The sequence below is a fragment of the Tamandua tetradactyla genome, chromosome 8 (assembly GCF_023851605.1).
Source record: "Tamandua tetradactyla isolate mTamTet1 chromosome 8, mTamTet1.pri, whole genome shotgun sequence".
Lineage (NCBI taxonomy): Eukaryota > Metazoa > Chordata > Mammalia > Pilosa > Myrmecophagidae > Tamandua > Tamandua tetradactyla.
This window is the reverse complement of record NC_135334.1, coordinates 47,731,537-47,755,623: the sequence shown is the minus strand read 5'-3', so window position 1 is coordinate 47,755,623 and position 24,087 is coordinate 47,731,537. Positions and strand designations below refer to the sequence as shown.

Sequence of the window (24,087 nt, the reverse complement as noted above, 5' to 3'; positions counted from 1 at the left end):
TAATACTTGAATTCGTTTCTGGATTTTTTATATCTATATTTATATTCTGAATCTTTATTATGATACACACACACACACACACACACACACACACACACACATTAATTATAAGTCAAGTGGCAATTTACCCACAGCAACTATGGATATCTATTAAACTTATGGGCTTTTGTTTTTTCTCAAAGGGTCTTTAATTTACCATCTCATTTGGATCTGCTCTCTTCACTGTCATTCATTTAGATTATTTGTTCTACTCTATTGCTTCTAAAATGTAGCAGCTTTTAAATGTTTTTTTATAAAATGCATATTTATTGTAAAACAAAAAAGACAATGAAGAGAAGTAGACAAGTAAAAATAATTAGCTGTAATCCTACCACCCAGAAATTTGTACCGCTAATTCTGGAGTCTATCCTTCTAGTATCTGTGCTTGTTTTTTTAGTATTACAGTTAGGTAGTATAGTACTACCCATTTCTGAGCTTTTATAGTCAGTCCTATTGCACAATCTGTATCCCTTCAGCTCCAATTACCCAATATCTTACCCTATTTCTATCTCCTGATGGTCTCTGTTACCAATGAAATTCTCCAAGTTTATTCACTAATGTCAGTTCATATCAGTGAGACCATACAGTATTTGTCCTTTTGTTTCTGGCTAATCTCACTCAGCATAATGTCCTTAAGGTCCATCCATGTTGTTACATACTTCATAACTTTATTCTGTCTTACAGCTGCATAATATTCCATTGTATGTATATACCACAGCTTGTTTAGCCACTCGTATGTATATACCACAGCTTGTTTAGCCATGTCTGTTGATGGACATTTTGGCTGTTTCCATCTCTTCGCAGTTGTAAATAATGCTGCTATAAATATTAGTGTGCAAATGTCTGTTTGTGTCCTTGCCTCTCTGTGTTTTTAAAGTATAAAAGAAAACCTGCCTTTTCCATTCAATAATCTATTATGGAAATTGTCCACTTAAATAAATAGATCTGCATCATAAGAGCTTTCCAATATTCCATTGTATTTATGTCACATAATTTATTTAAGCAATTCCCCAAGCAATAGTATTAAAAATATTAAGCATTTACTGATGACGCTTAAAATGAGGTTTGATTCAACTTGAAATTAAATGTATCCTGAGATGAGGCTTAGTGAAGGAGGTAATAAACAGAAAAGGACAAAAGATTCCAAATGATAATGTGGTCTTATTCTCCAGTCCCTAATATACAGCCCTTTCCCTATCCCTTACTGAAGGCCAAATGGCCCCTTAGCAAATATTAAAGGGTCTGTCTCTTAAGTGGGTGCGAATGCAAGAGAGAACAGGGAGCAAGCAGGATGCCAGTGTCTTTTGCACAGGATAAATGATCTGATTCATGGACCAAAAATGGTGGGAACTGGTTTTAAAAAAGACATAAATTGGTAAGCTTTTATTTTTATCTTATCATTGTTTCCAGTATTCGAGAGATAGTTTCCTTAAATATAATCAAGACTATCCCATAATTTAGTGGGTATTTTTATTTTTTATGGGAATAAAATTACAACCAAAGTAAGCAGTACTTTTCTTTCAAGAATGTATGCAGGGCAGGCCACGGTGGCTCAGCAGGCAAGAATGCTTGCGTGCCATGCCAGAGGACCCGGGTTCGATTCCCGGTGCCTGCCCAAGTAAAAGAAAAAAAAAAGAATGCATCCAATTCTAAGCTTACATCTGGGCTTTTCAGTATTTCTATCTATCTGAAGATAATAATCACTCATTAATTAAGGGAAGGAATATTGTGAAGCAGTTTGTAATACTCAGATAAAAGATGCTATGTAATAAAAGATATGTTAGCTTAATCGATCATGCAGTAACTGGCAGGAAATATCCTCATACCTTTCTTTTGCCATACTGCTATTTTAGAATGTGAAAATACTTTTTTAAATTTATTTTTTTTGTATGTCTCAGAGTCAAAAGCTGACTGCCCATCACCATGGAGACAGTTTCATTTAAGGTACTATATTAGTCCTTTCCTTCCAGAAGAAGGATAGAAACATGGTCAGTAAAAAAATATCACTCTATATGCTTTAGAATTAAGTAACTGCATATGCATCTGGGACAGCAGACACATACGGAATTAGGGTCAGGGCAGGGTGCAATTTAATACAGTCCATTATTTTTCCTTAGTAAAATTAATAGAGGTTAAATTTTGGTACTAAACATGAGACAATATGAGCTAAACTCACATTGCTTAATAATTAGAAATAACCAAAGAAAAAAATAAAATTACTATATTCACTATCCTAGATAAAATTGCAAGTTTAATTGAAAAACATCTTTCCCTTCCAAAATGCTATCTTTCATCTTTTGATTTACCTGTAGCCCAAGTATATTACATATGCCTTAGATTCTTTGTTTTTTATTTGCAGGTTCCGAAATGTGACTTTTTGACACATCATTTGTAATTAAAAGAGTATGCTAAGCTACCAATTTACAGATGAAAAAGAATATCTCTAGGATATATATAACCTTGTGTAAGAAACTCAAAACAATTTAAAAAAAACATAACCAATATATCAATCTTAAATCTGGCTTTATAACAAATGTTATCATTTCTCCTTCTACTTAAGAAATAAATGTCATGATACTTTTCTTCTCCATAAAGCTTAATACATCACTCCTCCTTGAAATAAAAATAATCTAAGATGGTAAGACAGTAGACCAGAGTCCATCAAGGTGAGGGCTAAAACACTCATTTTTATGTAGGTGAACAATTCCAAACTATGTTTTCACTTTATTTTAGTTATAAACAAGCTTCCAAAATAAAATTCCCTTTTTCCCTTAAGCTAGAGCTCAGATCTACCAACAATAAAATATAAAATAGGACATTATATTTTTCTTAAGGTGAGAGAGCATACTGCACCTGAAGGTCTCAAATTTATATTTTTAAATGGGCAAAATAAATCTTTCTGATTCTAATGCTTGCACTGCCATTATCCATAAAGAGTAGGTTTTTTGCATTAATTTAAAACAATTTCTTTTTACCATATTTTTCAAACAATTGATGATGCAGCATGAAAATAAAATGAATTTAAACAATCGTAGAAGCACTACATTAATAAACCTAGACCAGTGATTCTCAATCCTTAGAGTGCATCAGGATTACCTAGAAAGCTTCTTAAAACATGGACTACTATGCTCTACCCCCAGAGTTCCTGACTTAGCAGGACTGGGGTGGGGCCTCAAAATTTGCATTTCTGACCAACCCAGATGATGCAGATGTGCCTGGTTCTGGGGCCACATTTTGAGAATCACAGAACAAGCTTATTAGCCTCTAGAATTGTTACCACCTTTCAACGAAGGATTTCAAGCATCCAAAAATGAATAATTTAAAATAAAACAATAGTTTCAGTCTGGGGGGTTTGGTAGAGAAAGTTAAATACAGCAATTTGGAAAGGACATTAATTCGATCATGACCAAGTTACCAAGTTAAATCTTTTTTTTTTTGGTATAATTCCATTTATGTGAAATATCTAGAATAATCAAATTCATAGAGACAGAGTAGATTAGAGGTTACCAGAGTCCTGGGGGAGGGAGGAATGGGGAACTATTATTTTTTATTTTTAAAATTTTTGTGAAAAATAACATACATACAAAAAAGCAATAAATTTCAAAGCACACCACAACAATTAGTTGTAGAACAGATTTCAGAATTTGGTATGGATTACAATTTCACAATTTAAGGTTTTTCCTTCTAGCTCCTCCAAGACACCAGAAACTAAAAGAAATATCATTATAATGATTCAGCAGTCATATTCCTTTGTTAAATCCTTTCTTCTGTGTTATAACTCCATCTTTTCCTGTGATTTTTCTTCCAATCTTAAGTGGCATCTGAGCTATGCTCATTTTAACTTTTTCATGTTGGAAGGGGCTGTCGATAATATGGGATAGGGGGATGGAACTAGCTGATGTTCTGGAGAGGCTGGCCCCTCTGGACTTATCTGGCTTAGAAACCCATCTGGAGGTTGTAGGTTTCTGGAAAGCAATCATAGTATTTGGAATCTTTGTAGGCTCTCAGATAAAGCTGTAGGTGTTCTTTAGGGTTGGCAGGAGTGGTTTTGATTGGGGTTTGGCAAACCATGATAAAAAGCAGTATGTAGCTGAAGCTTGCCTAAGAGTAGCCTCTCAACTTTATTTGCACTCTCTCTGTCACTGATACCTTTTTTGTTACAACTCTTTTCCCCTTTAAAACCAAGTTAATTCTTAAGAACTGCTATCTAGTGGTTGGATAACTGGCTGTGAGTTTCAATGACATTCAGGAAAATAAGTCCCTAGCCAGGAGTAAATTGATTGAGTCTCCCATGAATTCAATATACTAAGCATCTACTATAAAATAATGAGGAGGAACTTAGTTCTTAATGAATATTTTTCTTTGAATTAACTGTGAAAAAATTATGTATCATATAAGGTTCAAAAGGATGTGTATAAAGTTTGAATCCAATCTAGTTTTCCCACTGATTTACATCTTTGGTTTAGAAACCCTTTATTTTGAATTTATTGATCTACAATCAATGGCAATTGCATTTGTTTTAAAGCTCTCCATAGCTTCCGTCCAACTGTTAATAATACCTAAACACTAAAATGCATTAAAAAGACTATAAATGTAGAATGGAAGGAAATGTCATTTATAAAAACAATACATTTCTCTCTTCTTTTATGGTCATGAAATGGATAAATGTCACTGAAAAGATGATAGACAAGTTAGGGTTTCTAAAGAACAAATTACTTCATTTTTGTGATGTTTGGGTCCTTTCATGAATGATAACATAATGGCTTATTAAATGCTAACATAACTAAAGGCACACTGCCATAACAGGTTCAAATTTTTGTGATTCTAAAATAGAAGACGTGATGCTCTGTAACACATTGATGGCAGCATCCTGAGTTTCTTACTGAGTATTTTTAAAGATCCAATTGTTCCTATAAATATCTGAAGTTAAATGGAGTTATCGTAGAGGCACTCGTTAATTACCAATCCTTCCATTTACCACTGTGACAAACATGTCCTCTGAAATGGCTCTAATAAAATGACCTATAGTAAAAGAAGCAAGATTAAAAACACACAGATATCATGAACTTACCTTTAAGCGTTCAATACCAATTAAAATAAAATGTTTTCCATTAATGGCTGCTTCTATGTCATGAATTTGTTTTTAAAGCCAAGTGCATCAGATTAGTGATTACTTCATAAAATAAAAGGGAACAAGAACCATCATGCACATAAATGTTCAGATTATATGCATTTAATTCTTTTTAAGGGTGCTTTATATAACCATAGGAGATAGGATTCCTTTCCAAATCAAATTTGAAGCACACATCATCAAAATACATAATTGCCACCCACATTTCAACAGAAATTCTGCCTAACTGAAAAAGGCTTGAATATTTCATATTGCACTGGCTATGCCTGTCCTCTGAGTATTATCAGATCTCAACCTTGGAAAATATCAAATACTGAAACTTTTCCAATTATGCAACCTGGATAAATGATGCCATGTTATGGTCATTAACTAAATGCTCAGTGTGAAATTTTTAAAGCTCATGTCCATAAAAGTATTCTGAATAATTAATGATTTTCTACTTTTAAATTACTGACAGCCATCACTTTTGCTCACCAGAATCGGGACTGTTTTCCACTAAATTACCCTCCCTGCATACATATTCCCAACATCAACATTTATTTATCTTTATATTCAGCTACCTCCCTTGACAGCTCTGGAGTATGTGCATGTTTCATTCATTTACACAACAGATTTCTTGAGTGTTACTGCTGTTAATATTGGTTGAGAAAAGTAGGGATTTAGGACACTGGGATTGGGGCTCAACTTCGCTATAGAAAAGCTACTATGCTTGTGCACACTATCTGCAGTCACAAAAGATGTTTATGGAACTACCGAGTAGTCTCTCAATTCACTTGACCTCTTGAAGACAGTACAAATAGCAGAGCCTGAAATCCAAATAAGGGGACTCTCACCCGTACAAAATTCATTAAGTTAATAAGATGAATTGTAAGTGACTCGTTTTGCACTATAACATGTCACTCTGAACCATTTCATATAAATTAGGCTTTGGAAAACTTTAAAAATGTAACCAGAATTAAAATATAAAGCTCTGTAATACATAATGGTACTTTTTCTATTGAAATCCAACAAGGTGTGACAACGTCAAAAGAAGTAAAATGCACTCTGTGTATTTAAGTGCTAAATGACCTGACAAATGTGATTTCAAGAATACTCAGGGTCTACAGATTTTTTTAAGGTTTTACTTCGGATCCATGTAAATTATATGGCAGCTATCCAGGTACTAAATAAAAAGACCATTCTAACTAGATTTTTTTTTAATGATAGCATTTCATTTCAATTAATTTTATACATCAATGAATGTACAATTAGAAGGAAAGAGAAAATTACTTTTTATGGGTACTAATATGATTCCTGTTTTTAATTAGGAAATACAGCTCAGATAGATCACATAATCCAATCTGATGCCAAATTCTTTGCCATCACTTTTTTCCACTTCTGCAGGGTCAGCAAACTTCAGACTGCTGGCCTAATCCAGCACCCCAAAGTTGATACCACCTGGGAGTGAAGAATGGTTTTTATATCTTTTTAATGGTTGAAAAAGAGCCAGAGAAAAATAATATTTCATGAAATGTTAAAATTACACAAAATTAAAGTTTCAGTGTTCATAAATAAAGTTTTAGTGGAACTCAGCCAAAATAACTCTCTTATGAATTGTCTATGGCTGCTTTCGTGAAACAAGGCAGAGTTGAACAGTTTGCCAGAGAACATATGGCCCAAAAGCCTAAAATATTTACTATAAAACCCTTTACAGGAAAAAATTTGCTGAACATTGTCCATAATATTGCAAATCTCTTCATGAGACCTAGATGGATACTGCAGTTCTTCACACTGCTTAAGAAAGAACCCTGAGTCCTCAGCATGTCTGGGCTCTTTCATTGCCTGACAGGTAGGAATACTTAATATCTGTTGAATGAATAAAATGAATGCAAGCTATTCATATAGCACGCACGATTTATAAATGCTAAAAGCCTTAACATTTCTTGCTTGCTTAAAAATGCAAAGGCCCATAAAGGGTAATAGTGAAAACCAGAACTGTGATAATCAAAAAAATGGCAATCTCTATACTTTTACCAAACACACCTGTTTCTGCATTCCTATTTACCTAAATATATATATCTCCCTCATTTTAAAAAGCACTCAATACCAAATAGGTCTCTCACATAATCTAGAAAATATTTACTATTTCAAGCCAATCTTTGGTGTTTAACAATTAACATTGCCTATAGAATATTAACGCCTAGAGCCTGGAGTTATATTAATGGTTACACAATATAAAAAGAAACAAATTAATGTCTCACAAGATTATTAACTATACAGGCAATTTATTTAAAAATAAAATTACAACACAAATAGATATTCTACACTCCAACTCAGAATTCATTCATTTCAAGCAATGTATTATACAAAAAAGTTTTGATAAAAAATTTGAACATTAACTGGAGTTCAGGGCAAAGGTTCTTATTTTAGGCTAGGTGTTAGGTTTTGCTTTTAGTTTTTTTCTCCTTTATCTTTTTGTTTAATTTTTTTTTAGAGAAGTCGTGGGTTTACAGAAAAATCATGCATAAAATACACGGTTCCCCTATACCACCCTATTACTAACATTTTACATTAGTGTGATACATTAGTTCAAGTAATTTTTATAACTGTACTATTAACTACAGACCATGGTTTACTTCAGTGTTCACGGTTCATGTTGTACTGTTCCGAGGAATTGCTTTATTTTATATTCCAGTAACATATATACAACCTAAAATTTTCCCTTTTAACCACATTCAGATATATAATTCATGCTGTTAATTACATTCACACTGTTGTGTTACCATTACCCCCACCTATTACCAAAACTTTTCCATCATTCAAAATAGATATTCTATACAATTTAAGGGTTATCTTCTGATTCCTTACCCTCTCCCTCTTTCCTGGTAAGTTATAGTCCACATTCTGACTCTATGAGTTGGCTTATTTTAATTATTTTGTATCAGTGAGATCATACAATATCTCTTGCTTATGTCTTTTTATGTCTTGCTTATTTCACTCAATGTATTCAAGGTTCAACCATGTTGTCACATGTATAAGAACTTTATTCCTTTTTAATGCTAAATGATATTCCATTGTATATATGTACCACATTTTGTTTATCCATTCATCACTTGACAAACACTTGGGTTGCTTTCATCTTATACAAACTGTGAATAATGCTATTATGAACACTGGTTTGCAAATATCCATTCAAGTCCCTTCTTTCAATTCTTTGGGTAATACACCTAAAACTGGGATTGCCAGGTCATATGGTAATTCTATACTTAACTTTATGAAGAACTGCCAAACTGTCTTCCACAGTGGCTGCACTATTTTATATTCCCAGCACCACTGAATGAGTGTTCCGATTTCTCCATATCATCTCCAACATTTGTAATTTTCTAGTTTTTAATAGTAGGCATTCTAGTGTGTGTGAACTAGTATCTCATCGTGGTTTTGATTTCTCTAAGGGCTAATGAGGTTGAGCACCTTTTCATGTTCTTTTTTTTTTTTTACATGGGCAGGCACCGGGAATCGAACCTGGGTCCTCGGACATGGCAGGCAAGCATTCTTACCTGCTGAGCCACCGTGGCCCGCCCTCATGTTCTTTTTAGGCCATTTGTATATCTGCTTTGGAGAAATGTCTACTTAAGTCTTTCACTCATTTATAGATTGGATTGTCCTTTCGTTGTGAAGCTGAAGGATTTCTTTAAATATTCTGGATTATACTTTTATCAGATATTAAATCTTGTGCCTGATGCTCCTTTTATCCAGGGTAGGGACAGATGAGTAAAAAAACAAGGAAAAATAAACCGTAAGGGGTAAAAAAAAAAAATTGGTTAGATTGAAATACTAGTGGTCAATGAGAGGGAGGGGTAAGGAGTATGGGATATTGAGTTTTTTCTATTTTCTTCTTACTTCTTTTTCTGGAGTGATGCAAATGTTCTAAAAATGATCATCATGATGAATACACAACTATGTGATGACATTTTGAGTCACTGATTGTATCCTGTGGATGAACTATATGTGTGTGAAGATTTCTCAATAAAAAGTATTTAAAAAATATTTGGTCATTAATGTAAGCCTTGATTTCTGAACACACAGGTCTGTCCTGGTGCCGGTACATGCTGTTTTGACTACTGTGGCTTTGTAATAAGCTTTAGTGTCAGAAAGTGTGAGTCCTCCAACTTCATTTTTCTTTCTCAAGATGGTTTTGGCTATTCAGGGTCTATTACCCTTCCAAATAAATGTGATGACTGGCTTTTCCATTTCTGTAAAGAGAGTTGGAATTTTTATTGGGATTGTGTTGTCTGTAAATTGCTTTGAGTAGAACCAGCAATATAATATTTCGTCTTCCAATCCATTAAGACCATTTACATAGGTCCTCTTTAATTTTGTTTAGCAATATTTTATAGTTTTCTGTGTAAAAGTTCTTTATATCTTTGGTTAGATTTATTCCTAGATATTTGATTCTTCTAGTTCCTATTTTACATGGATATTTTTCTTGATTCCTTTTTCCAATTGTTCATTACTAGTGTGCAGAAACACTACTGATTTTTGTGTGTTGATCTTCTACCCCAATACTTTGCTGAGCTCATTTATTGTCTCTAGGAGCTTTGTTACGGACTTTTAAGGATTTTCTCCATATAGGATAATGTCATCTGCAAACAGGAAAAATTTTACTCTTTCTTTCAAATTTGGATGCCTTTTATTTCTTTTCCTTGCCTAATTGCTCTGGCTAGAACTTCCAATGCGATGCTGAATAACAGTAGTGACAATGGACATCTTTGTCTTGTTCCTGGTCTTTTGGGGAAAACTTTCATTCTTCACCATTAAGTATGATATCAACTGTGGGTTTTTCATATGTGTTTTCCAGTTTTCTAAGTGTTTTTATCAAGAAAGATTTTTTTTGTGTCAAATGTCTTTTCTGCATCAATTGAAATGATCATGTGATTTTGTTCCCTTTATTTTGTTCTATGGTCTGTCACGTTAATTTTATTTTTTTAACATGGGCAGGCACTGGGAATTGACCTTGGTCTCTGGCATGACAGACAAGAACTCTGTCGCTGAACCACCATTGTCCATCTTTAATTCATTTTTTTTATGTTGAATCACCCTTGCATGGGATAAATCATACTTGATCATGGTGTGTAATTCTTCTAATGTACTGCTGGATTTGCTTTGTTATATTTTACTTAAGATTTTTGCATCCATGTTCATAAGAGATAATGGCTTGCAATTTTCTTTTCTTGTGGTATCTTTATCTGGCTTTGGTATGAAGGTGATCTAAGTCTTGTGTAATGAATTAGGGAGTATTCCCTCCTCCTTAATTTTTTGGAAGCTTTTGAGCTGGAGTGGTATTAATTTTTCCTGGACTGTTTGGTAAAATTCCCCTGTTATGCCATCTGGTCCTGGGCTTTTCTTTTTGGGGAGGTTTTGGACAACTGATTCAATTCCTTTACTAGTTATTAATTTGCTGAGATCTTCTATTTCTATTTCTTCTTGAGTCAGTGTAGGTAGTTTGTTTCCAGGAATTTTTCCAGTTCATCTAGGTTATCTAATTTGTTGGCTTATAGTTACTCATAGTGTCCTTTTATTTTTATAGTCTTTTTTATTTCTATGGGGTTGGTAGTAATGTCCCCTATGCATTTCTGATTCAAATTATTTGTGTCCTTTTGCTTTCTTTCTTCATCAGTCTAGTTAAGTATTTGTCAATTTTGCTGATCTTTTCAAATAACCAATTTTTTTATTGTTCGTTCTATTTCTTTTTTTTTTTAAGTCTCTATTTCATTTACCTCTGCTCTAATCTTTGTTATTTCTTTCCTTCTGCTCATTTTGGGGTTAGTTCATTCTTTTACTAGTTTTCCAATTTTGAGGTTGATCTTCTAATTTGAAATCTTTCTTTTTTAATATAAGCATTCAGAGCTATAAACTTCTTTCTCAGCACTGCCTTTGCTGCATCCCATAAAATTTGGGATGTTGTGTTTTCATTTTCATTTGCCTCAGAAATATTTTCTAATTTCTCTTGTGATTTCCTCTTTAACCCATTGGTTTTTTAAGTATATGCTGTTTAATATATGTGAATTTCCCATCTCTCCCTCTGTTACTGATTTCTTGCTTCATTACATTATGGTCAGAAAAGATACATTGTATGGTTTTAGTATTTTTTTATTTATTGAAACTTGTTTTGTTACCTAAGACATGATGCATCCTGGAGAATTATCTATGTGCACTAGAAAAAAATGTATTTTGTTATTGCATGAAGTGTTCTATATATACTTTTTAGATCTAGTTGGTTTAGAGTATCATTCAAGTCTTCTATTTCCTTACTGATTTTCTGTCTAGACATTCTATCCATTATTGAAAGTGGTGCATTAAGTCTGCTAGAATTAATGTAGAACCATTTCTCCCTTAAAATCTGTCCATTTTACCTCATATATTTTGGAGTTCTGTTATTAGGTGCATATATATTCATAATTGTTATGTCATCTTGTTGAATTTATTCCTTTATCAGTATATAATGATCTTCTTTGTCCCTCATAGTTTTTTTTTTCCCCCAAACATAGCTCATAGCATGAACTGGCTGTTTTCCCCTCTCATAGTTTTTTTTTTTTTTTAAAGGAAGGAAAGACAGAGAAGGAAGGAAGGATGGAAGGAAGGAAGGGAGGAAGAAAGGGAAACATTTTTAAACATTTTCTTGTTTTATTATATTTTGTTTGTTTGTTTGTTTTTTTACATGGGCTGGGGCCGGGAATCGAACCGGGGTCCTCCGGCACGGCAGGCAAGCACTCTTGCCCGCTGAGCCACCGCGGCCCGCCCCCTCTCATAGTTTTTTAATGAAAGTCTACTGTATCTGATATTAGTTCAAATACCCAGGTTTCTTTTGGTTCCTACTTGCATGACATTTTTTTCCCCATCCTTTCACTCTCAACCCATTATGTTTTTTAATTTAAAGTGAGTCTTTTATAAAAAGCAAATAGTTGAGTCTTGCTTTTTCATCCATTCTGCTGATCTCTGCCTTTTGACTGGAGTGTTTAAACCATCTACATTTAAAGTCACCGCTGGTTAAATGCAGGACTTCCTTCTGGCATTTTGCTACTTAGTCTTTGTAAACCTTATGGTGTTTGTGCCCCTCAATTCTTCCTTCAATGCCTACTTTAATATTTATCTGACTTTTTGTTGTTACCATAATGAGTCCTTTCTCAATTCTTTCTGGATATATTTCTCATATATTTCCTTTCTGGTTACCTGGGGGCTAAAATTTAATATCCTACATATATAACAATCTTGTTTGATTAGATACCAACTGGACTTCAATAGTATTCATGGTCACTGTTCCTCTATCCCTCCATCTCCCTATCTATTTTGGACTTGTTGCAAATTATATCTTTCTACATTGCATGTCCAAAACTACAGATTTATCATTAAATATTTTACATTTGAATTTTAATTCCTGTAGGAAGTAAGAAGTGGAATTACATACCAAAAAAATACAATAGTATTGGCATTTATAATTACCCATATGGTTTATCAGAGGCATTTATTTCTTTATTCCACTTTGAGCCACTGTCTAGTGTCCTTCCTATCATTCTAACTTCCTTTAGCGTTGCTTATAGTCTAGGTATAGTTGTAATGAACTCCCTCAGCTTTTTTTTGTCATCTAGGAATGTCTTAATCGCTCCCTCATTTTTGAAAGAAAGTTACACTAGATATAACATTTTGGCTAGTAATTGCTTTCTCAGCATTTTAAGTATTTCAACCCACTGCCTTCTTGTCTCCATGGTTTCTGATGAGAAACTGGCACCTAATTGAATTGTTACTCCTTTTTATATAACATATTGCTTTTCTCTTGCAGCTTTCAGAATATCTCCTTTTCCACTGCATTTGACAGTTTGATTATTATGGGGTAGGTCGTGTTTCTCTTCAAGTTCATGCTTTTTGCTGTTCTCTGGGTTTCTTGGGCATGCATATTCATGTCTTTTGCTAAGTATGAGAAAGTTTCCGTCATGATTTGAGTACTCTTTCTGCCTCTTTCTCTCTCTTCCTTCTGGGTCTCCCATAATGCATATATTGGTACTTGTTAGTGTTCCACAGAAGTCTTAGGCTATTTTCACTTTTTCTTTCTGCTCCTCAGCCTGACTTAGTTCATCTGTCTTGTCTTCAAGTTCACTGATTCTTTCTTCTACCAGCTCCAGTCTGCTGCTGAAATTTCCTTTGGGATTTTTCATTTCAAATATTGTGGTCTTGAACTGCAGTAGTTCTTTCTGGTTCCTTTTTAAAATTTTTATCTCTTTATTGAGATTCTGTTATTCATTCATTGTTTTCCTAATGTCCCTTATCTCTTTCTCTATACTTTAATCTCCTTGAGTATATTGAAAATCATTTTTAAAAATCTTTCATATGCCCACAATCTGTTCTTCTTTGTTGATAATTTCTGGATTTTCCATTTCCTTTGGATGGGCCATCATTTTGTTTCTTGGTCTTGTAATCTTTTTTTGCACATTGTCCATCTTAATATTTCAAAATAGTAACTCTGGGATTTATTCTGAGATGTCTGTTTCTTGAGTTTATATCCAGCTAGTGATATGACAGATTTTATTGAATGTCAGGACTAACAAAACCTAGCAAACTAAGTAAAAAGTACCTTTTACAGTCTTGGGTACCCAGTTACCTAAGATGCAGGGGTATATGGTCTGAGTACTAATCTCTGCTTTTTTTGTTTGTTCGTCTCATATGCTCTATGGTGGGGTTCACATTTCATTCTTTTTCCCTGTGAGTATCCCCTTACGGCAGCACCATTTGCTGAATTTTTATTTGTTTGGTTTTCCATTTGTTTGTTTGTTTGTTTCGGGGGGGGGGGGCAGTGCACAAGCCGGGAATCGTGCACCTGGCTTTGCACTGGCTGGTGTTCTCCTCCAGAGTTTAGCGCTGCTATTAGGAAAATCAGTCCACATCAAATGCAAAGTTCAGGGTCCTCCCTGTCTTTTCTGGGCCTGTATCATATCCTGGGCTTGTGCTTGCTAGTGGTCCTAGTAGTTCCCATTTATAGGAGTTGAATTCCCTCTCTACTCCCGAGGAAAGAACTTCTCCCTCTCCTGTGTGTTTAATCAGGTAAGTCTTTGCCCCAGGCTGCTGGCTGCAGTTGTTTCTTACTCTGCTTTAGTTGTCTCAAGCTGCTTTGGCCTATAGGGTAAATTCTGGGAGGTGGGGCGCCCCTGAAGAGGAGTCTCTCAAGTCAGTCTTTCTCAGTGGACACAAGACCATGGGTCCCCAAAGGGAGCTCAGCTGGGTCAAAATAACCCTGGGGAAGAGATAAAGGAGGGCCATGAAGGGTGGTAGAAGCTTTGCACATGGCTACCTAAAGCTGTACTTTTTCATCTTAGTACCTGTCCAGCAAATGTAGCCCTTCAACTTTCCTCCACAGTTCTCAGAAAAAATAAGTCTTTACATTTCCTTCAGTGCCTTTATCTGGGGTGGGTTGGAACAATGGCTACCCTCAGAACCTGGCCCCTAGGAATCTGAAGTAGTTCATCAAAAGCAGAGATCAGGGGTGCAAGGGTATTTCAGGGGTAGAATTCTCACCTGCCAAGTGGGAGACCCAGGTTCAATTCCCGGCCCGTGCACTTCCCCCCCGAAACAAACAAACAAATAAAAATTCAGCAAATGGTGCTGCCATAAGGGGATACTCACAGGGAAAAAGAATGAAATGTGAACCCCACCATAGAGCATATGAGACGAACAAACAAAAAAAGCAGAGATTAGTACTCAAACCATATACCCCCACATCTTGGGTAACTGGGTTTTTATGTTCCACTCTGGCACCAGAAGGCTGTGCAGTCCATTACTGCTGCCCGCCATGAGGTTGGGGAGTGGGTGATGGTTGCTGCTACTTGGAATGTAATTCAGTGGTGTGTACCAAAATTTACCTGCTTACTCTCCCTGCTCTTCTCTGGATGTTGCACAGTAGACTTCAAAGTGTTAAGTAGTTGATTCAGGCAGTTTTTGTCTGTTTAATAGTTATTCTTGTGGAGGGACTGATTCCTGAAGCTTCCCTAGTCCACCATCTTCCCACAATCCCTTACTTTGCTTTCTGTTTCATTTTGTTTTAATTCTGTTTTTGTACAGTATATTGGCTGAACTCATTTGTTTTCCTTTGTTAATTTATACCATGAAAATAGTGACACATGTTAAATTCCTAATTTTATATTAAAAAATCTTTCTGGAGAGTTAAAATTATTTTTTCATACTATTACCTTAAAGACAACAATGGATAATAAAATATTACCAAGCTTAAAATGTACTATGCTGAGCCAGAACCTTAGCCAGTACCAAATGCACCAGGATCAGCAGCTGACTATCACCTAACTTTATCCTTTACTTCACTGCAACTTCTATCTGGATATGGAATGGAACACAGTTTTCCTATTTAGACACAACCACCTGTTGATGAACACATCATTGAAATGCACACATAAAAAAGATTCTTTTTACCAAAATGATCACTCTTTTTTAGTGTTGAGTAAACAAACAGGTTAGGCAGTTACTCCAATGGGCAGTTACTTAGGTTTCAGGCCATATTTTTCCCTGAAAACAGTGTCATGTCAGATGGCTACGTTTCCAGGTTAATCAGTAAATGCCTAATGAATAGGACTGCAATATTAATAGTACTCTGGACTTAACTACATTTCTTTAGTGTTTTAATAGAACTCTCAGAGTTCTAATTTTACATGTTCCAACAAAGTCCCCTCCCCAACACAAACCCTTTGTAGACTGGAAATTCCCTTTTCCTAGCCTGCACTGTTGCAGAAGATGTAGACAGGGGAAGGGTAGGGGGAGGACACCAAGTACAGGGTTCTTTGCTTCCTCTTAACACCATTTCGTCCTGACATAGAAGGCCAAAACGAATGTGGAAATGAACATTCAGACTATTTATCTTCATAAATAACTATTTGGTACCCCCCAAAATCTATCAGAAAGTGAGAACATTTTTAAAGGACCTATTCAAGAGACACAATACTTAAATGTTTTAGACTGTGTCTTTGACACAGTATTGGATGATCCAATGTTACTGGACTAATGAATGACTGGCTGGTAGGAGGATGAGGTCAAAGCATACAGGAAATTAAGAAAAACATATCCTAAAATTAGGAAAGAGTGGTCATATAAAAGAGCTAATGAGATAGATTAACATGTTCAATAGGAACTTCAAATTTTTTTCAATTGATTTAATCTTTAAAAAGAAATTTTTATATTTTTAATTTAAAAATAAACTAGTAGAAAATATATGAATTCGAAATCATTCCTATTAATCTCTTGAACCATTAGGTCCTATTTCATTTCATTAATTTAACAATTTAAAAGTTTTGCATTTTTAAAAATATGAAATATGAATGTGGAATGTATATTCCTATATAATGAGTTGGGCTCTGTAGTTAGACTTGGTTTTAAATCCTGAGTCTGCCATTTATTAGTATTCTGACCTTAACCAAGTTACTGAAGCTCACTGAGCTCGAGTTCCTTCTTCTGCAAATGTGAGTAATAATTCCTCACAGGTTCACTGTGGTGATTAAATGAGATAACATATGTAAACTTAAGCACCCAGCACAGTGTATGGCACATGGGCAGTATTCAATAGAACTTACTGTTGTTGCTGATATTATAAAATCTGTTTTGAAACAGATATGAGCCACAGTCTTAGACAATCACACAGTCTTCCATCAAATTTAGCTTTAGTTACTCATGAGGTAAATTTGATCTAAATATTCAGTGTAATTGGAAAGACAGATTTTATTTTCTTCAATTGACTAGTTTTCCATCTTTGCTATACAGAAAATGACTCACTTCTGGGTGGAACTAAAATGCAAAGGCTAGCTAAGGGGTAGCCCAGGCCTACAAACAACTCTCAGGTTCCAAGGGATCACAGCTGTCTTGGGAGACTTCCAGATTAAAGGGCTTTTGGGGGGAGGTGGGGGAGGGAATGATGAGCTAGAATTATATACTGAAACTGAAACCTTACAAGGTGGCCTACAGAGAATCTTGTAAGTTTGAATGCATGTCCTAAACGTCTCTGAAACTCCCATCCGTTATAGGATACTAGCAGATTCCAAGAGGAGGAGCATATGTCTATATTAAAGCAATGACCATCCTACAGCTCTAAGAAGATCAGCAGTTAAGGTCAGTGTCCTGACCCCCTTCATGGACAAACAAACATCCTTGGCTTGCCTTATAGAACTCCCTCCAAAAAGCAGAATGACGGTCACCTGAAATATTCCCATAGCCATGAACATGGTACCATTAAAAAAAGCAAAAAACAAAAACAGGCACTAATGTCCTTTACTTTCTCAAATAATGTTTGACACTGCACTTCTGAAAATGTTCCATACAGATAAAGAGAACAAAATAGGTCTGCAAAGAAACAATATCTCTGACAAATATTAAACATTTAATTTTGGAAAATGAGACAAGTTTTAATTTTATTACCTAGATTATATTGTATCCACGATTAATATACTACCAATTTTTATAAGATCCAATATATCTGTAAATCAAATCCCATTTTGTTCTCATTAATAAAATTCCTACTAAGAGGCAACCTAGTAGGGGAAAGAGCTAACATAAATTGTTACTTATAATCCAGTATGCTAAGTGTAATGAATGTGATATACCTGAATAACATTGTAGTGCAGAGGAAGAGGGAGAAGGAAGAGAACTGAAAGATTAGGAAGGTTTTTTTGGAGCTGTCACCTAAGTTTTGAAGAAGTTTAGAAAGACATAGAAAATCTACATGTTAACTAGGTTTAAATGATACAGGATATATATTTTTAAATAATTTATATCTCACCAACTTAAAAGGTTTAAGGTAACTGCTTTGACTAGGCAATGTGTTTACCATATATAGTGAATTCCACTCCCTCCCCTTAGCCCCAGCTCCCATTCACAGTGGATGTGTAAGGTACTGTTCAGACTGGTAGCCATTTGTAGGTCTCACCAGCTCTAACCAGATGGAGTAAATAGATCCTTATGTCCTTACACCCATGGCTTCAAGACCACACTGAACTGCAGGTAGTTGTTGGCTGACAAGGCTTTTGTGTACAGTATCACCCCCCACCCCCAAAATGGAAAGGGCCCTATACATTTGAAGAGTGAAATATTTGGAATCTCCCTTTTTCAGAGTTGTCCTATCTCCTATCTATAGCACTGAGTTTCTTCTTCGTGTGAAAAATGCCTGTTATCAGTACTCCATATTGACGCTCTTTATTCTCTTGAATAAATAATAAATAATAATGACTCTTGTCCCTTCTTTCTTCTGTTTCTTCTCCCACACTTCCGTTTTCAAGTAAAAGGCCACTATAACCTCCAGAGGGTTCCCAGGCCAGACAAATCCTGAGACCCAGAGGGACTGGCCTCTCCAGGACTATTCACTAGTTGCACCCCCCTATCCTTTACTGTCAACACCCCCTTCGCAACATGAAAAAGTGAGAACAGACATTCCCCAAGGATTTCTGTGGACTTAGATAAGAATCAAGGGAGGAGGAGGAGTTATAGCAGAGAAAGTAGGATTTGGCAAATGAATATGACTGCTGAGTCACTGTATTGATATTTCTTTTAGCCTCCAGTGTTTTGGAGCAGCTGGAAGGAAAGATCTGAAATAGTGGAATGGTAACCCATGACAAACTCTGAAATCTGTTGTGTAACTACTTATTAACATGTACTTCAAAAATTATTGCTTTTTCTTTCTTTTTTCTGTATATATGTTATATTTCACAACGAAAAACATTAAAAAGAAAAAGAAAGAAAGAAAGAAAAAAGGCTGACCTTTTAAAACATTGCTATTTGGGGCCTTTCTTTCCTTTCCAGCCAGGAACCATCCAACTATAGCACCTGGGCATAATCCTTGGATCTGACCATTTTTTCAGCTGCTGCAGAATACCAAGGAGAATATTCCCTCAGAGCCAAAGAGCTTTTTCCCCCCTCCCCTCAAAAAAGAGATTTGTTTCTACAGGTTAAGGAATCCTTGTGAATAATAGAGAAGGAGCTTCTCTAGTTAGCCGGTTCTACTGTGGTAATGGAGAAGGTTCTAGGACATCAGTGAAAAGGCATCAAGCAACATCTGCAGAGTACCCCCACATAGAATAGAGTTCCTTAGGCTGGCCCTATCCACATTTTCTTTTTTTTTTTTTGGCTGGTGCTTAAATGAGAGAGCTCAACATAGTACTATCCACATTTTCTATATCAGTGCTACTAACTTTTTATTTTCTCCAACACTCCTGAGAATTTCATTTATATATACCATACTCTGCCATCAGTAACTCTGGCTCAGCAGTTCTCAAATATTTTGGTCTTTGAACCCCATACCACTCTCAAAAAGTATTGAGGATTCCAAAAGAGTTTTTGTTTATTATGGGTTATAACTTCAATATTTACTACATTGGAAATTAAAACATAAAATTTTTTAAATGTTTATTAAGTAGTATTACATGCTAACATAATTTACATATTTTTATCAAGAATAATTGTATTTTCCAAAAAAAATTAGTGAAGAGTGACACTGTTTTACATTTCTGCAATTCTTTTAATGTCTGGTTAATAAAAGACTGCTGAATATTCATATCTGCTTCTGCATTCAATCTGCTGTGACATGTTTTGATTAAAACACAGGTGAGGAAAATCCAACGTCCGATACATATTAAGTTGGAAAAGGACATCATTGTGAATATTCTTCTTTGATACCACACCAAAACTCTACAAACAGAGTGTCTTAAAGGTTAATTGTAAAGTAGAATCCGAAGCCATGTCAGTGAATATTTCATTACTCTATTAAATATACCAAAATCCATTAGTCAACCTTGTGCTTTGACTAGATATTTCATTATATATGATTGTGTACCATCAGTCCATCGATCATGTGAAAAATATCGGTTGTGTCATGCAGAGCTTCCAAATGTTGACACCTTTCATTATATATATATAAAAATCATATCCTTGACCTCAAGCGGAGTGCCTTCTGAGAAGTGGGAAGCATTCAGGCTAACGGTAGCAGAATTCCAGTTTTTCCTTGAGAGCTTACATTTTATCACTGGCAGTGAATATTAGCAGTCGATTCCCTTGAATTTGGTAGCAAGGAAGGTGATTATTACTGTCTGGTGCCACCACCTTGACTTGTACTGAGGGCCAGCATGAATATACCAACACTTACACAGTAAAATAGACAAAAAGTCTCAGTGTGTTTATGAAAATAGTTTCGATCTCCCAGACCCCTTGAAAGGATCTTGGAGACCTCCTGGGTTCTAGAACGATACTTTACAAACTGCTGCTTTACTTTATTAAAGAATTAACCAAACTCTTATAGAGATGATATAAGTAGCCAGCTATCTTCTCCCCTACCACTTCCAGTTATCTCCAATAATTATGTCTAAGAGAGGCTAACTTTCTTACTTCTCACCAGTATTACCTGAAGAGTTGTAGGTGTCTATGGGCATTCCACAGATGCTGGGGCTGGGAGAGGAGACTATCCTCAGCTGTCTCAATACTGAATTATACAATTAGAATGTGCTTTTGTTTTATAAAAGCAGGATTAAGAATTAAATGTACTTCTTATTAGCTGTTATGACCAAGAGGCCATGACACTTAAATCTTCTTCATTTTGATTTGTGAGTATCCATTAAGATAATGCGAAGGCACTCTAATGACAGTGAAGGTCGATACAAACATAAGTAGTTATAACCAACCACTTCAAGAGGAGAAAAAGAAAGGGAAGAAGAGATGGGGAGAAAAGATTTGAGACTTTTATTTCCATAAATCTTGTCCTAAACTAAAGTAATTAACAATTCTTTGCTTTATATTAGATTTAGCCGTACTTCTACTATGTTTGATCATTTTTGACTCTCAGTCTTTCCAAACCAAGTACCAATTTCCCTCATCTGCTGCAGTGTCAAAGAAGCAATTTTGTTTTATTCAACTGACTTGAAAAAGCTAAAAGCGACATATTAGGTTACCAAAAGAGAAAGGAAGAATACAGCAAAGATATGTGCAAATCAAAAACTAGCATATAGATTATTCTAACTAAAAGCATAATATTTACCTCTCATTGATAGGCATGAGAAAAGTGAAGATCAGTCAAATTACTCATTATGTATTGAAATATAAGATACAAGGAACTGAGGTTATCTCAAAAAAGGGGAAATAAATAGCCTCATCTTCTTTCTTATATTTATAGTTGTACTTTATTGCTTACAAAGTCCTTTAACATATGTGAGCTCTCTTCAGCCATGCAGCAACCTGTAGAGCAGGGAGAAATTACTTACATTTTACAGAGAAAACTAGGCTTCAAAGGAGTTAACCAACTTGCCCAAAATTAAAAGACCTGTTAAAGCACATCTTGTGGCTTCCAGTATCATTACATTAGTACTTTATGTTTCTATTTATTTGGTAAATGGTGGGAGGGAATGGGGGAAGCAACAGAATTCCTTTTACAAATGAAATTTTACAGTGAACTTGAATATATGAAACATATAAATACACATCAGCAGTAACTTTTTTATAAGTGTTTTACTTACAAAGTAACAATTACTGAGAATATTAAGTTTGTGTTCTTACAAGTAGAAGTTTAACATGGGTAAATATGCATAAGGAATTATTTTAAAAGGCCAATGCCTTCTTAATTAATGGCAATCTTTCTCATTAATAAAATACTTTCAAAAGTTTAAATATATGTAAAAGATAGCAGAACAAGTTTTAATCCAATGTCTGCACAAAGAATAAATTAACCTTGTAACAAAAGATAATTATGTTAGGCTCCAGTGTGTTAAAATTTAGTATAATACATTTTAGGATACCTTTATTTTTAAATTATAATTTTAAAATACACTTGCATATTTAACTCAACACAAGCACTTTCAAACCCTGAAGCATTTTAGGATTCCATAGAAAGCAGTTTGTAAACCAGTGCACTGTGATTTGCTGTCTTAAAAACTGATTGCTCGAAGTCCACTTAGTTCATTTAAGATAAAAATCAAATAAAAACTGCCTTTTACAATCAAAATTATGTACACAGGAAACTGATTAACTAAGGCAGAATACAGCTATTAATTCATAATCAAAGCAATTTCATACCATTGATTGAAATTGCTAATATTGACAATTTTGACCTATAAAAATGAGATTCATATAAGTCAATCTAATATTTCTCAGCTTAATTTGTCAGTACCTTCACTTATAAAATTAACAAGTTATCAAAACAAAAGCAAAGTGGAAAAGTGCAATAATCACGCAAAGATGCATCACTGGAACTTCCTAAAAGTACTAAGAATTTTTTAATGTTAAATCCTCTAACTTATATAGTGTGGAGTATTATTTACTTCAGGAGTACTACTTGATCAATTTTCAAAGTATATTATAATATGCCACCTTTTATTTACCAGAAGATGGGTGGACTAACAGTTGCCTACCTTTCCCAATGCAGTTTGTTACTTCATTTTAAAATTAAGCTAAGCATCACAAATAACTAGCTGTCACTGGAATTCTTCAAGTAAAATGTTACACTTCAAAACTCATTAACTTTGCAAAGCAAATAGAAGCATTTCCTCTTTTCTTAAAAACTACTGAACCACCTCAGTGATAACAGGCAAATGAAACTGTTAAGAGTTTTAGATGGGAGGATAGTTTTTTATTGCTGTTGTTTCTGTATATGGTTTACCCTTTTGGTTCTTTTTGCAGATCTAAGATTACTAGATGAGCACATACACTATTTGAAGATGTCTCCATACTTTTGAAGACATAATCAAAATTGTTATGGCAATTCCAAGGATAAACATGATCTCATTAAATATTTGAGCTTCAGATATTGGATTAAATCAAATTACTTCATTTGAAGGTGAAGTCAGCTCCTTTCGATATTCTCCCAAAAGTCAACACATTGCAATAAATTAAGCCATATAACAGTACCCTTCCTCAATCATGAATGAGGGTTCTAAAGCAAGCAGTAATTTGCACTGGGTATTCATGACTTCCATTTTCTTCCATTATGAACTACAGTGAACTAAAATTCAAAATGCTATGACTCACTGGGTTATTGCTGAACATTTTATTAAATGGAAAAAAACAAGATAAGTTCGTTGTCACCTTTTGAGAGTTACAGCTTAATGTTAGAGTTATATACTTTCTAGCAAAAAGAAAATTGTCTTTATTAGAAATAAACTCTTACATGCTATTTTTAGAATGAAGGATTTAAAATGGTAAACACTTGATTTAAGAGCACTTACTAATGGCACTCTTAAAAAGCTACAAATGTTGCCAAGTCATGTTATAACTGGCTCAAACAACCTCATTTCCATCTAACCTTATTTCATGCTACTGCATGAATCAATATTAGATGCCTTTTCAGTTACTAAAAACTGGAATATTGGCACAGATGGGCCCCTCAATTAATTATAAAACATGGAAATGGTGAACATCTAATTTCCATACACTTCCTTTTTTTAATAATAGAAATGAGGATGCTCTTTGTAGGTAAGCAATTTCTTTAAAGCTAAGAGAAAGATATAAATGCTACCAAGTGTCAAGGATCCATAGCCAAATTCTCTCAAAAGAAAAAACAGAATGGATTTTGAAGCTTAATGTCATCTCCAAACATCATTAGTCTACCAAATTGTCAGAGCCATTAAAAAAATGTGCACAACATTTATCTAAGTCAACACAGCTCTTTTTTAATTTAATTTTTTAAAAAACTAGCTGTCATTTTAACTAGGCTTGGGTTTAATCAAACGTGTCTCAAATCCGTGTCATGTCAAAGTTATGTTATCACTTTTTAAATTAAATAATAATAATAATAATAAGCAAATTCAGATGACATCTGGCTCTGCAGTGAAAGAGTTAACATTCAACTGAGCTGATCTGCACTTCTGATCCATTACATTTCTCACAAGCTACACTACAATGAGCTGAGCAAGTATCAACTG

The 24,087-nt window shown here is 34.6% G+C and overlaps 1 protein-coding gene across 3 annotated transcripts in view; it reads right to left on the bottom strand.

Annotated features, from left to right (window-relative positions):
- Nucleotides 1-24,087, bottom strand: part of SESN3 (sestrin 3) — a 76,771-nt gene that overhangs the window by 50,974 nt on the left and 1,710 nt on the right. Inside the window, exon 2 of one of the 3 annotated variants that reach the window (XM_077113204.1) lies at nt 21,213-21,409. The exons of the other annotated variants lie outside the window; for them this stretch is intronic. The gene's annotated coding sequence lies outside the window, so the exon portion shown is untranslated. The remainder of the gene's footprint in view (nt 1-21,212; nt 21,410-24,087) is intronic. 3 annotated transcript variants of the gene reach the window in all.